The sequence below is a fragment of the Xenopus laevis genome, chromosome 2L (assembly GCF_017654675.1).
Source record: "Xenopus laevis strain J_2021 chromosome 2L, Xenopus_laevis_v10.1, whole genome shotgun sequence".
Lineage (NCBI taxonomy): Eukaryota > Metazoa > Chordata > Amphibia > Anura > Pipidae > Xenopus > Xenopus laevis.
Window position 1 is genome coordinate 104,575,365 of NC_054373.1, and position 14,667 is coordinate 104,590,031.

The 14,667-nt window shown below is 37.7% G+C and overlaps 1 protein-coding gene across 3 annotated transcripts in view; it reads right to left on the reverse strand.

Moving 5' to 3' along the window:
- clip2.L (CAP-Gly domain containing linker protein 2 L homeolog) overlaps positions 1-10,431 on the reverse strand; it is a 69,469-nt gene extending 59,038 nt beyond the window's left edge. For 2 of the 3 annotated variants that reach the window (XM_018246966.2, XM_018246968.2), the window contains exon 1: positions 9,920-10,430. The gene's annotated coding sequence lies outside the window, so the exon portion shown is untranslated. Of the gene's footprint in view, positions 1-9,919 lie in introns of all 3 variants that reach the window. The other variant, XM_041582273.1, reaches the window with a different exon arrangement.
- Positions 10,432-14,667: the final 4,236 nt, after the last annotated feature.

The window sequence follows — 14,667 nt, forward strand, 5'->3', positions numbered from 1 at the left end:
TGGTTTCCACTGACTGGTTACCAGGCACTAACCAATTAGAGACTTGAAGGGGGGGCCACATGGGTCATATCTGTTGCTTTTGAATCTGAGTTGAATGCTGAGGATCAATTGCGAACTCACTGAACAGATATGTACCATGTGGCCCCCCTTCAAGTCGCTGACTAACTCAGAGTTAGAGAGCTGAAAAGCATGAAGTAGTGTTCTGGCTATTATGTTACACATCCAGTCACTCCAGCCTTTATACATTACATTTTTGGCTAACTAACTATATTAGAAACATTTTTCTTTTTTTATTCAGTTTTTATTTTCACGCTGAACTATTCCTTTAAGAACCTCCTGGCATCCAATCATTCCTATTTTTATGTACAGTAGCCTGAGTGTTGTAGTTCCACTACACCTTCATGGGACACTTCCACTTACGAAGGCCCTAATCCTGATGTGTGAATCGCAATGTAACCCATGCTCATATCACTAGCTGGACACTTAACTATCTGTGGTCAGGATAGCTCAGATTACACACAATAACAATAATATGACCATAATAACAATGATGATGATAAAAATATCAGGCACAACTGGCCTGGCTGGCACCTAAGGGATCAGCCCAATCCACTTTAACCTATACAAGATATTTTAGGCAGCATACTGCATTTATGCATGGTAAGCAAATTGAGAGTATTTGGAATATGTTTCAGCATTCATGGCAAGATAAAATAACATACAGAGATTTAAGGGATGCATCCTACAATGGTACAAGTATATTTCACATGGTGCTATAACTGGCATGATCTCTACAAGGGCCTGGCTTTTCTCACACTGCAACAGGAAATATAGTATTTATGTTGGATATCAACAGAATCCCTAAAAATAGAACCTATTTGTGAGTCAGCTCAAGTGCTTTCCTTGAAATTCGGAAGATATGAGTGACTGAACTAAATCCTAATGCAATCCTCTTGAGCTAGTAAAATGTGATCACGATCGGACTTCCCCATCTCCCTACTTGCCACAACTATTCAGATCAAATAAATCAGTAAAAGAACAGATCAGCCAATGTTCTGACCCTACAGCAAACGTACAAAAGTTACGTCTGACAAAAGCTGGTGACAGTCTCCCAGTGAAAATTGTCCGATCGGCAATACATGCAGAGAAATTATCGGCAGCCAACAGAAATCTTTTAACCTGTCTGATCAACCAAATGACCGATCTCCGTGGGGCAAAAAATGTCTGGACTCTCCACACGAAAATCGTACGAATCCTAGAAAATGTTCCAGACTGTCATGGAAGTTCTGCTAAATGGGGAACATGTCAAACTACTTGGAATCCTTCAGTATTCCACAGTATTCCACCGTTTGATATTTGATAAATAAGCTGAATGTGTTCATATAAATACCTATAAATTATAAGAATGTGAAGCTTGTTATGCCAGTGCATTAATATCAGTGTATGAAGAAGAATGTTACAAACACTGGAACGTGCATGACGGAAAGCATTGCTGCATCATCCTAGACCTAGAACAACAGAGTGTATTCCCTGCAGAGGAATAGTTGTGCTGTAGTAGATTAGGACATAAACAAAAAGACTGTGTTGAGGTTTTATTTACCTATAGATAGAAAAATGCTTGTTTTCCCCATAGTTAGTGTCAATGTTAGTTAGTGTCAATGCCATTTTAAAAGATATAGCTCATATTATTATAAATTCAATGACCCATTGTTTGTCAATACTAATTTACTGTATTGCTGTACAGTGCTTTGCCCTCAAGGAGCACTATACAAATAAAAATATACACACATACATTATTGTAAGAGCATGCTATAATACTCAAGTGTAACACTGGCAAAATAGACAATTCTAGCGGCTCTCTGAGAGTAAGGGAGCGTGCTGCGTTTTCATCCGACAGTCGGATAAATGTTGTATTTGCATGCGAATCTCCTTCGCAGTACCGTAACTAGAGGATGCGGGCCCTGGTGCGTGACGTGCAGCCGGGCCCCTGCCCCCCTCTGTATTTCATTCATTTCAGTGGCTGCCGGGGGGCCCTGAAGGAGTGTGGGCCCTGGCCCGCTCGCACCCCCTGCTTCCCATGGTAGTTCCGCCACTGCTCCTTCGCTTCCTGTTTCTTCAAAACATCCAACACGTTGCATGCGTTTCGTCGCATGGCAACGTGTCTGCACCTGTCGCATCGTAGAGTTCCTCCCTTAAACTAGGCATTTTTCTTCTGGGATATGATAAGCAAAATCTCACATGGCTAGCAATTATAACTTTTATTGTATTTTACATTAATGGTACAGAATTTAAAAAAGGTTTTGCTTTATGAAATAATTTATGTGATGGCCAACAAAACCAAAGGTTGGTCAGATAGGACAAAGCCAACTCCTCTAATATATACATGTACGGTATGTATATTTTACATATATGTGTGTGTATTTGGGTCATATGAAAATATGAAAACATGAAACATGCGTATTTTAAAAATAAAAAATGTACCTCCTGTTGTAAAGTACGAAGATATTAGAAGTTGCCTGAAAGTTCCATGGCCTCCAACCTTATGCCTTTATATGATCATGGAATTCCTTGGTGACTTCTAATATGCTTTTATTTTCAGTGAGGTACATTATTCCCTAAATAAATATACATAGTTAACAGAAATGAAGAGTTAGGTGTTAAGAGACAAAGGAAGAAGAAGGTCCCTGCCCCAAGTTTAAGCTGGAACCTGGGCTGAAATTTGGCCTGAAACTTGGCCTGCTGAGAAACACAGGCTGAGAATCAGCCATTACGCTGGAATTAGCCCTTTACTTTGCCTGCACTTAGATCCATTGCATTGGCCTGGGTGCAGGCACAAACTGTAGATTCCATGAAAACTCTCAAATTTTACTGTCAAAAGCCAACGCGTGTGCCTGCACCCGGCTGTCACAATGGATCCATCTGCAGGCAAGATAAAGGGCTGATTCCATGGTAATGACTGATTCTGAGTTTCAGTCTATGTGGCATGTAAACAATATCATTATAAATATGTATTGCTATTTTTAACTATAAAGTTGCTTGTTTTAACCAGCCACAAGGTTCTTCTGTAGAAAAATAAGCCTTCTAGATTATGCAGCGCAAATGAATTTCCCTGAGGATCAACATTCTATATGACATGCTGCTTCAGACAGATCAAATGCAATCACCTGTCGTTCCCAAACATGAAAGTTTGGATTGGTTCTTATGTTTCACAGTGCAACTGGCTTGGTGTTTAACCCCACTGTCATAACATTTATATAATATATTTCCTAAATGTGCACACCTGTCCCTAAACGTTCAGGCACATTCTTTTATTGTCAGTTTTACACTAGAACAGCAGCTGTTAACATAAACGTGTTTTTATGGGACTAACCCACTACCATGTTAGGATATAAATCTCTTCATGTAACAATCAAACATTGTCATCTACCGTACTTTTGCAGGGACTATGCTTTAATCCTACTATACATGCCCTTTCTATACTTTTTTGTTAGTTACCATGTTATATCCAACTGGGAGCCCCTGAACTAGATCCCTTAGGAAATGACAAGTTACAGCTACGTGCTTATCATTATCAGACACCAATTGGCATTTGTGCAATATCCAACTGATGTAATAACACATATATTTTACAAACAAGACTGATTCCATCAAAACCGTGTGGGCAAAAACACCAGTACAGGTATCTGGAAGGGCGTTATCCGGAAAGCTTAAAATTACGGAAAGGCCATCTCCTATAGACTCTATTTCAATCAAATAATTCTAATTTACATTTCCTCTGTAATAATAAAATAGTAATGTGTCCTTGATTTAAAAAAATATATAATTAATCCTTATTGAGGCATAACAGTCCTATTGGGGTTATTTAATTTTAGAGATCCAAAGTACAGAAAGACCCCTTATCCCGAGCACTCTGGATAACAGGTCCCATACCTGTACTGGAAGTCTTTTTGAAAATTCTGGTGGTATGATGGTGGCCAAAACCTCAAGTTTGTTTCATCACTGGATTGTGACTTGAAAAAAACATGCTGCTAATTATATAATGAATCCCCATGGATGAGTCAATTATATGCCATCATCTGAAAATATTGTTTTTAATGTGGGACAAATAACCTACTGTACTGTACATCCAGTAGTATGTACTGTAATAACTATAACACAAAAACAGTAATAAGAAATGTTCTCAAACCCCAGGCTTATGCAATGAGAAGCTGGAAGCACAGGAAAGTGCAACAAAGTGACCATTCATAAAATGAGTTACATCACATCCTGTGACAACACAAAATGTATGTCAAAAACAGCTATATTTAACCCCGGCAATCTTTTAAAAGAGGGGACATAATAGCACATTTTCATATTCCACAGATGCCTTTGTTAAGCTTATTTAATATTTCCTTTCATTTGTCATTATTTGTTGTCTATAGCAGTAAGCATGGTTTTTAACTTAGCATATCCAATATAGTGATTTCACAAAATAAAATGGTTTTCTATTTCTCTAAAAAGCATGTAGTTGGCATAACAATAGGGAAAGTAGACCCAGCAGCTAAATGGGGCCTGAGGTTTTTGGAGTCTTGAATGATGCATAAAAAATCAAGACAGCCAACCTTCCCCATGTTTTTGGATGAGGGTTTTTTGTAAGAGGGAGTTAAAATTATTTTGCTGTGGTGTCCAGTAGTATCTTGTAGAACCACACTGTGTTGCATTTTATTTGCAGGGATAAACTAATCTATATGACCTGCAAACAAGATGGCACCTCACAATTCATATAGTCAACTACAAGAGGTCCTCTGCACTCAACCCATTATCAATATATTTAAGACAGAGACATTTTGTGCATACTGCTACTAAAAAATGCCTTACCCTTTAAACAACACAGGGATTGTTTGTCCATATATTGCAATATATTTAAGCTGGCCAACTACGTCAAAGTCATCCCATATCTGGCCAGTCCTACGCTTAATTTTCATCTGATTCATTAAGAATTCAATTGCTTAATTATACATTTTACAAAGGGACTAAGTTTTACCTGCAACTTACTAGCTGCTTTCAGAGTAAAACTCCCAAACTTGGCTGCCCTTTTATTAGACACCAGTGGGATCACCTGACTATAGCTGGGAGGGGTGGGAGCTACAACATGGAGCTGGTCACTGCTCCTGTATAACTATAACAAACAAGGGAAAGTTGTGCTCACCACTATTTTTTAAAACCATTAGGCGGGGGTGCAATGAGGGTGTGACCACAAAATAAATATAGTCAACTACAAGAGGTCCTCTGTTTAAAGGGTAAGGCATTTTTTAGTAGCAGTATGCACAAAATGTCTCTGTCTTAAATATATTGATAATGGGTTGAGTGCAGAGGACCTCTTGTAGTTGACTATATGTATTTTGTGGTCACACCTTCATTGCACCCCCGCCTAATGGTTTTAAAAAATAGTGGTGAGCACAACTTTCCCTTGTTTGTTATAGTTATACAGGAGCAGTGACCAGCTCCATGTTGTAGCTCCCACCCCTCCCAGCTATAGTCAGGTGATCCCACTGGTGTCTAATAAAAGGGCAGCCAAGTTTGGGAGTTTTACTTTGAAAGCAGCTAGTAAGTTGCAGGTAAAACTTAGTCCCTTTGTAAAATGTATAATTAAGCAATTGAATTCTTAATGAATCAGATGAAAATTAAGCGTAGGACTGGCCAGATATGGGATGACTTTGACGTAGTTGGCCAGCTTAAATATATTGCAATATATGGACAAACAATCCCTGTGTTGTTTAAAGGGTAAGGCATTTTTTAGTAGCAGTATGCACAAAATGTCTCTGTCTTAAATATATTGATAATGACCTCACAATTCAACCATTAAAGTTGAAAACAATTTAATAGACTGTGTAAGAATTTTTTTTTATCACTGAATAATAACTATATGATCTTTAAAGCTGGCCATCTGGCTGAAATGCCAGACCGGAGGGGGGGGGGCAGGCAGAGAGAGACTGGTGTGTAATACTATCTAATCATAGAGCTTATGCCTATAATCATCACATGTGGGAGGTCTTAGGGTAATTTAGAAGTGACAGGATGCTCCTTCCTCAGGCTTCCAATTCACCCATGTTATTATGTGTCCCAATCTCACACAAGCCTCTTATCTGACCTGCAACTCATTCAATACAATAATGGTGTATAGTACGCTTGAAAAGAAAAAAGTCAAATATATCAGTGTTCCACTACGATATATTTTGTTCAGGTATTTATAGGCCATGAGCTGGAATACTGTCCAGAATGAATAAAGGCTCAACAGCTCAAAGGCACAGTTCTTCAGGTCCCTTATTCAGACCATAAACCACCAATAATATATGGTCATACAGGTGGATAACAAAACTGCCCATATAGATGGTCTTCAGGCTGTGTTGGGATAAATTCCAATATGGCCGGGGAATACCCACCTAAACTCTATTGGCAAATACGTTGTACATATAATTGACTTTTAGTTGTTGCACAGACGTGTACTCCTCCAATACCTGGAGTTCCCTTCACCATGTACAATTCCTAAATGAAATAGTTAGTAAGACCCACACAGAGCACTTAACATATTTACAAGGGCTGCCATTAAATCTTGATCCTCAAGAAATTGGTAGCAAATTGGTAACATCATAAAACACATACCACACGATCCTTTTCAATGAATGCCCATAGGGACGTCTCTCACTCCAAATGCAGGCAGCATGACAGCACACATTAGATAGGATTACTCCAGAATGCAGCATTCATCCGAAGCCTCAATTAACCAAATTATAGATGTGCTCAGTATACACAATTTCTGTAAAAATATTGTTAAGCTAAAGAATGTGCCATAAATCTACACAAACACAGAAATTTATGTCTATGATTACTCTTGGCAGTGTTGTAAAACATAGACTGAAATGGGAAGCAATTTGTTTATTTATTGGCAATGTACTCTGATCATGCTCTCAAATTAACTTTGTCCTCGATGTTAAAGGAACAGTAAAGTTAATATGAAACATAATATTTAATGAACAGTATGCTGGAAGTTTGATTGATGTATATGTCAAAATTTCAGATTAAGTAATCTAATATAGTACTGTCCAAGTTTTAGAACATAATGGGCCAACATTTATACCAAATACTGGTCGCAAAACAATCCTATTGGGTTTATTCAATTTTCAAAACGATTTTTTTAAGTAGATATAAGGTATGAAGATCCAATTTACAGAAAGATCCCTTATCAGGAAAACCACAGGTCCTGTGCATTCTGTATAACAGGTCCGATACCTGTAACACTATTAGAAATAAAACTTTTTTAAGCCAACATAGGAGGGCTGCAGGGTTAGTGTTGCATAGCAGATCAAAATATGTTTACAATACAGTGATCTTTTTACTAAACAGGTGATAACAAGGTTCCCACAGTACCCTGGTTGAATAGCTGAGGCATAGTTTTGCTGAAAGAATTGGGCACAATTGCGATGAAAAATTGCACTTTGCACACTATGATAAGTAAATGAGCCTTTAAGGAGATGACACCAGACACTGACATCAATGTGACCTATAAGTAACTTTTAATGTATATTAATATTTAGAAGAGTAGATTTTTAGTGTCAGTATCACTTTATCTTTATGTATATAGTGCTATTTTTGTATACAGCACTATGCAGTAAGCAATAAACCACCAGTGATTGTATGGAACCAAATCCTTTATGTAATAGAAACTGTTGTGGCATGATTTAAAGCCTAAGTAAATGTTAAAATGTAGGAAATGTCTGTTTTTTTGCTAATGTAAATTTACAGACTCTTTACTTTACCCCCTCCCCCTTCCCCCTTCTTTTCCTCCCCTTCCCATTCATCCTATTCTTATAATATATACACTCATGTATATGGTGTTGCATATAAGAAACTGCTTGATAAAATTTTCCATTTAAAAAAAAAAAAATGTAGGAAATGTCATTTTCACAGAATTCCTTTAAGGACAAATACAAACTAAAGTTTTTAAGATTTTCATTTTGTTTATAGAATTGCATGAATTGTGTGGTGTGCTTAAATTAATTCATAAAATTAAACAAAAAAATCATAAAATTAAACAAATTAAAATTGTAAACATTGTAAACAGATTTAGCAGGTTTAGCAATTTCATGAAGCAGTCAGACCTTTTGGAAATTAAATCAATATAGCAGAAAACTATAAATCAAAGTATTACCAGTTTTCAAAAGGTTTCAATGCAACAATGTGCATAGACCCTCCATAAATGCACGGTATTGAGATTAAAGTTGTAGCAAATTTGCAAAAGAACTGCCTTAACCCTAACCCTTTCAAATACTCACGTGTATTTACTTAGTGTTTTTTGTACCGTGTTAGCACGTTGAGAGTTATAGGGTAGAACTTTTGATATGAAGGATAACAAAAGTGGTGTAAAGGTGATACCTTTATTGGCTAACTAAGATGATAATCACAGCAAGCTTTCAGAACATTGCAGTTCCTTCTTCAAAGCTGATTATGTATTTACTTAAAAAGCATTTGCCAACATATTTACTGCAGAAAGTCATGAAAGTCACAATACATATTGACTCTTGAACATTTCACAAATTCAGAATATTTACTAAACTACTCTTTTCCCCCTTTTCATTACTTACATTATACCTATATTTAGAAATGGCACCAAGTTCATTTTATTTGTATCTCTGTAAGGTCTTTTTTTGACTTATGGCATTTGACGTCCAAAATAAACTATACTTTACCACTGATCATGTAGTCACCCATATTCCTCTGGTACAAAGTCAGTATTCCTTCATTTGAATCTTGGTATCTGATATGGAAAACCCTGCTTACTTTCCTGTGCTGGCATCTTCTGCAGTGCATGTCTCAGATTCTAGATTTCGAATCAAATTAGTGAAAGCAGGATGTGTATTTAAAGGGCATGTCAACCCAAAAATAAAAATGTGCCTAATAAAATTGTAAGCAACTTTCCAATATACATTTATGAAACATTTTCAATGCTTATTTGTAAAAACAGTTGCTATTGAAAGCAACATTTGCTTTACTCCTGTTTGTTATTTTTTAAACAATACTGCAAAAATCTTGGTTCCCCAGCAAATACAGGTCTTTTAATCAGCTGGCTTCTCTTACATTGTTTCAACTGTCTGAGCCATCAGGGCAGAGAACAGAAAAGAGACAGATAAACACTGCTTTCAATAGCAATACATATATAAATAGCTTAAAACCATAGACAATTCGTAATTAATGCATATTGGAAAGTTGCTTAGAATTATGTTTCCTTTTATTAGGCAAATTTTTACTTTGGGGTTGACTTGCCCTTTAAGTTATATATGGTAAAGGGTTCTCTTAATTTTAGCCTTGCCTAGACAGCACAGAGAAATCAAACTGCAATCCCTCCCATATTGTTTAAATTGCACAGGGATGGCCAGCCTGCAGCCCTCTGTTGAACTGCAATTCTCACCACAGAGTTGACAGATGGAGGGAACAGAAAAGAATTCCCTAGGCTAATATTAAAACACAACACAAATCAAAAATTCTCACTTTTTTCCCAAAAGGTCATGATTAAAATGTTATTTTCATATTTACTCTAGGCTGATGTTTCTATAAAGTACTGTGCAAATCAATGAGAATTGTAATTGCATACATACACAGATAATGGGGAATTTATCAATATCAATACAAAAAAACCCATACTGAATCAACTTATTTCTTATCATATTTTTAGCCTGATATTGGAGATCTTTTAGCTGTAAGGCCTCCTAATATCCAATAACCAGTCACTGCACCCATTCCCATATTCATCTGACAAGCAGCATGGAGCACTGTTCCATCCTTCCCTCCTTCTTTGTTGCAGCTCTCATGCTGGAGGATGCAGGACCCACCCCATGAGAGAGCGATCACCCCTAATTTGCCAGCTGATGTTGCTAACCCTTACCTCTTGACGTGTCAGCAGCCAAGGCACCAGCTTAGCAGATGGATCCCAGCATCAGCCCAGCCCTGCAGTCTTCCTCTGTGATCAGCCACTCCCTGCAGCCAGAGGGTACAAAGTGGAGGAGTGGGCACAGAAATGGCAGCAGCAGCTAGCAAAGGGTTCTCAGCCCAGATCACACCTTGATTGTTGTGTGGGTGAAATACACTCACCCACATGTGCTGCTGGAGAAACAGAAAATCCACAGGCTGGGAATGAGCTTGTAATCAGAGCCCAGGAACGGATGTTAGAGTGAATTCCTGGGTGCCCAATGGCTGGATACAAAGCTCATGCAGCGTAGATGCTTCTTTCACTAGGGATGCTGTGTGTGCTGCTCATGCACCCAGCCAGTCTGCTCTGCTGAATGTATGAAACAAAAGAGGAAGCGGAGGGGAGCTCAGCAGTCAGCAGGAGAAGGAGGAGGGGAAATCCAGCTGTTTTAAAAAGCAGCAGACAATGGAGATCTGTGTTTCCTAGACCTGCAGTTCTTCAGAAAGCTGGGAGGGAGGGCGAATATATTTAGAGGCCACCCACTTATCTTCTCACTCCCTTTAATCCTATGACATTTGGTTAACAGATCTGGTCCCATCCCTCAATATGGCTCTGTGCATACAATAGTTTAATATTCAAATATATGTATCCAGAATGTATAAGGGAAGCTGAATGATTTTGCAGCAGCAGTAGGCTTTTATTTAGACACTAAACTGGTGTGGTTTAATATCTTTGTAATTTACAGTAGGGTGGTTACAATAAGTGCTATTAAACAAAGAGCATTAATATTTTTCAATATCAATGATATTAATCATTTAGCAATATCAGGCTAAGAATAAATGCTTTAAATGCATATCCTCATAATATGTGAGGCTGGGACTCCCACCTGGCTGTTTGGAAATTTGTAATCTGTGGCCAGGTCCGGATTCAAAATAGACCCTGATATTTACGGGGTTATGTATCAAAGTCTGAATTTATCTCAATTTTTTCTGAAAAAAATCCCTACTGATTTGTATTAATCTCTATTAAAGAATTACAAGAGGCTCATACATTAACTTTTGTCCTACCCTTAGCAGTGCCACAACACCTTAAGGATTTCAGTTCAACTGGTTGAGTTGAGGCTAATTTATAAAGACCATACTTAAATATGAGCTCAGGTAACAGCCATTCCATAAGATTATCCCCTTTTAACATAAACATAAATCTAAATCTGGCATTTTAAGGGCCCTCCAGCTATGGACTACATTGAGGATGGTCTGGTTAGTTATTCATTAAGAAAGCACATTTAAGCACATCACTGGGCTGTCTTGTTTGGTTTTGGGAAACAAAAACTAAGGTGCTAATTTAATTACATTTGAAAAAAATATTTTTAACATTTTGTCCTTTTTTACACATTTACACATGAAAAAAACGTTTCTCTCCATCCAAAGACATCCATCATAGGAAGTTTTTTTTCGGGTGTGAAAACAGTACTGGCAACTTTTTTTCAATCAAATTTTTTATAGAAAGCTGAAAAAGTGTTACACTTTTTCTATAATGAAACTTAAAAAAAATAGTAAATGCACAAATTGGTCGACAAAAGTTGTACTAAACTTATCTTTTTAAGTTTCGATCCACATATAAAAATCATATGTAATGTTAATAAATATGCCCAATATATTCAAATCAGCATGGTATTGGGACGAGACTACAGAAAGATTATAGTAAAGGGCAAAATATTTTACTGTCGATTTTTTCTAAATTACAGTACATTAAAATATGGTGAATTGAATAAATGGAAGCTTACTTTGCAATGTGTGCCAATGTGCCCATCCACTATGCCAGAAACTATGCCATGGTTATTGAAAGAACTGAAATTCCTGTTCTTGCAGGATGCCTTGGTGCTGCTGCCTTCCTCTCACATGCTTACTTAACTAGCAACGTGGACCAAGGTAAGTGGCCACATAAAATTCCTGTGGCATAAGGCTGCCTGGGGCAAGGTTATCAACTTGCTTGATGGCAGATGTGATGCTGGCAAAATGTGATTGTATGTCAGGTTTAATGAAGAGATGAAATAATGCCAGGAAGGAAGGAGATGTCAAACACATTATAAAAAAAGCATTGGGTTCACCAGCTGGTAGTAGTTCTGCCTTTCTTGGCCAGAGCAGGACAGCTAATATTTTATTCAGGAGAAATCAGACCCATGAGAATACAAGGAAAACAGGAAATACAAATTACCTAGGGGTCTACAGTGCCAATCTGAAATCTGCCTTTAGGTGAAAGATAAAATGCAGTGTGATTATATAAACACACACACAAGGAAAATGATATACCCCTAGAAAAGATTTGTTTGACCCAATCAATGGCATTTTAAAAAGTTTTGATTGAAAATTGGATGTGTTTCTCTAATGGACAAACTTACCTTTCTATAGCATGAGCCTGTTATACAGGGGGGTGTTTTGCCATTTGTATTAGACAAAGGGCAATTTTCTCAGAGGCTGCATTTGATTTGTGGTTTGAATACACCATAGATTTACATTTTGTACTCCATTTTGAATCTGTGAATTACCTGGTGGAGGAGAGGTGAATGATTTATTGCCACTCTTCTTTCCAGTATAAGGACCCTTACACATCAGCATTTGCCGTGCACCGGATCTTTCATGCATTTCACCGCATGATGCAGACCTGTATTTCCAATTAATTTGTATTCGCTTGGAGCTCTTGCACACCTGTGTTCTTTTTATGCGTTTAATGTATTTGTGATTACATTTTTGCATATTGCAGTTGAGTATACTGACCTGGACACATTTGTCCTTCATCATCAGCACCTACCACATTCTGAACAGCAATAAAGCAGACAGGAGTTATGGAGTCTGTTATCACCTGATTCATTAAACTCTGTCACATGATTACATGATTAATAACTGCCACACAAGAATATTTTGCCATAGATGTTTTTATCCCCTACAAGAAAAGCACCCAGTAAAATACACTCATGCATATGCCCTAGGAAGGAAACCAGATCAAAATGTGGCTACACCATTCTATTTTCCATTTCCATTGCCTCGGGGACCTTGAGGTAGCTTCCCCAGTGGGCCCCAGTCCAACACTGCATGGAACTCCGAGGTGACTTCTAATATCCTCATATTTTGCAACAAGGGGTACTTTATTTATTATAATACACAAGTTGCAGTGAGTCATGTGACAGAAATGACATCACCAAGCTCTGATTATAACTGATGACATAATTAAGCAATTCTTATAAGGATATAATACACAAAAGCCTTGAATATCATGTAAATTATATCCTTATAAATAGAGCTTAGTAATGTCATCGGTTAAAAAACGGAGCTTAGTAATGTCATTTCTGTCATATGACATATTATAATATTATAATAAATAAAGTTCACCCTGTTGAAAAATATGATGATATTAGAAGGCCTCTGGCCTTGTGTATTTTTATGGTCATGGAACTCGTCTGTGACTTATAATATCCTTATATTTTACAATAGGGGGTACTTTATTCAATGTATAATTTACAGGATATCCATGGCTCTTGTGTATTATAAAGATATATCATCAGATCTCTTGTGGCAAGTTCATTTTTCCAAACAAAAATATATGTTATAGTATTAATAATTAACACACGCTTGTGCACTTTGCTGTAGCTTCACTTAAAGGAGAATTTAACCCTAACGTTAAAAAAACCCTACCCCCCTACCCTACATAGACCCTCTCCTCCCCCCAGCCTAAGTGTTACACCAGGCAGATGCCCCTAACGTTTTACTTACACCTTGGTGCTGATTCAGGGCATGGAAGTTCACGGGCACCATCTTCTTCTCTTCAGAAATCTTCAGAATGAGACCGGCCTGGCAGCGCATGCGCAGTTGGAGCAATTTTCTGTCTCGAGATGACTGCGCATGCACTGATACTCACGAATATTGCCGAAGCAGCAGAAGATGGCTCCCGTGAACTCTGATGCCTGAATCTGCACCGAAGGGTAAGTAAAATGTTAGGCGCATTTCCCTGGGGTAACACATGTAAATGTATTAAGGGTCGAATATCGAGGGTTAATTAACCCTCGATATTCGACTGGGGAATTAAAATCCTTCGACTTCGAATATCGAAGTCGAAGGATTTTGCGCAAACAGTTCGATCAAACGATCGAAGGAATAATCGTTCGATCAAACGATTAAATCCTTCGAATTGAATGTTTCAAAGGATTTTAATCCATCGATCGAAGGATTATCCTTCGACCAAAAAAAGATAGCAAGCCTATGGGGAACTTCCCCATAGGCTAACATTGACTTCGATAGCTTTTAGGTGGCGAACTAGGGGGTTGAATTTTTTTCTTAAAGAGACAGTACTTCGACTATTGAATGGTCGAATAGTCGAACGATTTTTAGTTCGAATCGTTCGATTCGAAGTCGTAGTCGAAGGTCGAAGTAGCCCATTCGATGGTTGAAGTAGCCAAAATAACACTTCGAAACTCGAAGTATTTTTTCTTCTATTCCTTCACTCGAACTTAATGAATGGGCCCCTTAGGCTGGGGGGAGGAGGAAGAGGGGGTCTATGTAGGGTAGGGATGTAGGGTTTTTTTAATGTTAGGGTTGAATTCTCCTTTAAACCTACACTGACCTGTGCTAGCATCGGTGCCTAAATATTTTCTGGTACTGAAGGGGTTGTAAACCCAAACACATGATATATAATGTTTAGTGTAAGTTATTTCTTTGTCCCTTTCTAGT